The 3,191-nt window shown below is 35.4% G+C and overlaps 1 protein-coding gene across 3 annotated transcripts in view; it reads left to right on the top strand.

Annotated features, from left to right (window-relative positions):
- Window positions 1-3,191, top strand: part of TRAPPC9 (trafficking protein particle complex 9) — a 1,079,595-nt gene that overhangs the window by 299,197 nt on the left and 777,207 nt on the right. The window lies entirely within an intron of this gene.

Genomic DNA, 3,191 nt, shown 5'->3' with positions numbered 1-3,191 from the left:
CGCTCAAAAAAGATTAAGATTGTCTTAAAAAAATCACGAGATTTTTCAGAAATAATAAAATGTTAGTTACTTTTTCATTTGCCTGCTAATTTAAGAGCCTTTGGGATATTCTTGGATCTTGCTTTATCACTTTTCAACTTTTCTTTCCTTACTGAATGTCTTTTTGTTTTGGTTTTTTTTTTTTTTTTTTAACTGCTGGTTTATGTTCACTGCTCTCAGTTTCTCTCTTTCCCAGTTGTTCTATATTTATTTCTAATTTCTACTTTTATTTCCCCTCTTAATCGGTATGAGTTTTTAATGAACAGAAACTGATTCCTCTGGCTGTCTTCTGTTCCCACTAGTCCACACAGTGTTGTACACAAGTATAACTTCTAAAAGCTTAGTGCTCTGCATCTTTAAATGCCACCTACACCCACTTGATTAAAAAACCCCTCAAAAATGATAAGTCTTTCAAATACCAAATTTGTGACATGAAATGAGCCCAAAGTTAATGTTGTGCCTATCTGCTCACTGCCAATTTTGAAGTGGCTTGTGTGTGTTGACATTTACCTCTCTGCGTAATCTCTGTACATTTACTGCAGTGATTGATGGAATGGAGGAAAAGAAACAAAATGGAAAATGTTTTATTGTAGGGGAAGTTTGTAATGTGTTTTCTTAAGGCACTCTTCTTTTGCAGGGTCAGGAGATAGTGCAGATGGTATTAGTTAAACTCCATTTTTTTTCCTTTGGTAAACTCATAGAGAAGATGCTTTCAGACTAATTTTACAGTGGTATAAATTACCATCAGGGCCAGGTACAAACATTACACTTTTACCAGTATAAGTGATTGGGAACCGGTCTATACCCATAACAGAACAGAAGTTTGGCACATAGAGGCTGGTTTAAAAATGGCAGAATCCAGTCTAAGATTTGCCTCCATGCCAAAGGGCAAATGCATGTTTTATTCGTTACCAATATAAACTACACTGCTTAGAGAAAACCACATAACTTAGACTGATTTTTGCCTCAGGCTTTTTGAATGTCTGTACCTGGCCCAGATGATTTTCTAACGTTTTAATATTCAAAAGGAATAAAAGTCGTGTTCATTGGTGATGGAAGAGAGAATGAGAAAAAATACCAGAACATACATTAATCTGTGCGCCTAGACTTTTTTCAGAGCCCTTGCAGTTTAGATAGCTTCAGCTTGGTAATTAATTTAACACAACTGCTACTATGCTAACTGATTTGGATATGAACCAACTATCTGTAGCAGTTAAATCACAGATAACGTAATACATCATTTTCTGCAGTTATATTTTCAAAAGTGAAGTGTGTATAATGTGTAGTTAATTTTCAGACTGGGGCTTTTAAAGCACAGTATTGATTTAGTTGAAATAGGGTTGAGCAAGAGGAAAAGATGAATGACATAAGCAAATAAAATGTATTTCTTTGGAAAAAAGTGAATGTTAGGGGCTGGTAGACTATTCAGGTAGTTTGCTTTTTCATGTTAGTAACTGGTTTTACATACCTGTATCAACTTTATCAAACTCTCTTGGCAGGTTATATACCTTTGATATTTTGTATAAAGTGACTAACGTTATAACTAACTTGAATTTTGGTAGATTTTTACCATAGTTTTGCTGGATTACCGCAATGCGTAGAAGCCTTAATGTAGCAATCAGTGACGCATGCAGTTCTTCTGAAGAACATGGGATTTAAACCAAGGAAAAGGGACAGTAGTATCTGTGTCTGAGGCTGAAAGTGAGTAAATTATTTACTTGGTCACGTAAGAAATCTGTGCTAGAAATGGAAACGGGACACAGATTTCCTGAGTTCCAATCTTCTGCCTAGCTGAAAGACCCATCATTCATCTTAATAAGCAGTGGTTCACTCTCTTTAACCATATCCTAAATTCAGGAAATATGAGAGCTATAGCTGTACCCGGAATTTAGTTGAGCTAGAAGTAAATTTGAGACGATCATTCTGTGCAGGAACTTACTCTGGTGGCATTTATTTTACTGATACTTATTCAGATTAATCTGTTATGGATTGTGATAATTTACAACCTTGGATTTAGATCTTTGTATATTCAGTTTAGGATTTTGTACTGGGATTACTCATAATATATATCAATTTACAAAACATTGGAATATTTATTACCGACATTCATTTTTACCTTGTTTCTCTTGCTTGGTTAACATACAGTGTGTTCGTATGTCAGAAAGTGGACGCTGATAAATACATTGTACGTCTAATACTGTATTGTGATGAGGCTACTAAATTGGTTGCATGACTCATTCAACTAATATTTCTTCTCATATTTTCACTTGTCTTTCCTTTACTTTGCAATTCCTTATTTTTTCACTCTTGCAGTATTTTGTTCTGACCATAGTTAAGTCTGAATGTTTCTACTATACTTTTTGATATGGTTTATCATTTTTATTTAAATCACTCTGTCTAAAGGTTGGAACGCTTGCCCTATTTCTAAGTAAATAGAAATGAATTGTTTCTCTTTCTCATCACCTTTTGTAAGCATATGGCCTCTACCTATCACTGTTCTTATATTTTCTTTTCCTGTATTGAAGTAACTGATCAGCCAAACATTTTAGTAGGGAATCCCACTTTTTCTGTTCTTTTATAGTATCAGTTTTTGTGGCATCTAAGGGTTCTGTCCCTTCTTATATGCAGGCATTGCTCTCCAATCCAATCGGTTCCCTGCCCCTGGGGGTAAGTGTACACCATGCAGTGCAGCCAAGCTATCTTTGTCCTCGTGGTGTTCCATCTAATTTAATCAGGTAAAGTAGGTCTCTTAAACGTGACATTGCAATACTGGTTCTAGAACCCAAGCCAATGCCGCTGCGCAGTGCTGCATTCTACCATGTACGTGTACCCTGAGCTTTTATCCGACTATAATGGAATCTCTTTTGGGTTGCCTAGTTAGCTTTTCTTCTACCTGACAACTGAACAGCCCAGCTGTATATATCCAAGAGTATGCGAATGAACATTTTTTGAAGAATAAAGACACGTCCATCACCTAAATGTTGTCCTCAAAGCTATTATGACATACAGTATTTACTTTTTAATACACAGCACATTCATAGATTTATTGATTAAAATCAGAAAGAAAACCATAAGATCATCTAGTCTGGCTGTCTGATTAACAAAGGCTACAAAACTCCTTCAGTGATTCTTGCATTTTACATCACGCCTTT

This window comes from Gavialis gangeticus, unplaced genomic scaffold, assembly GCF_001723915.1.
Source record: "Gavialis gangeticus isolate Ggan-Ray unplaced genomic scaffold, GavGan_comp1, whole genome shotgun sequence".
Lineage (NCBI taxonomy): Eukaryota > Metazoa > Chordata > Crocodylia > Gavialidae > Gavialis > Gavialis gangeticus.
Note: the sequence above shows the minus strand (reverse complement) of the source record. Positions and strands in the feature narration are given on the sequence as shown.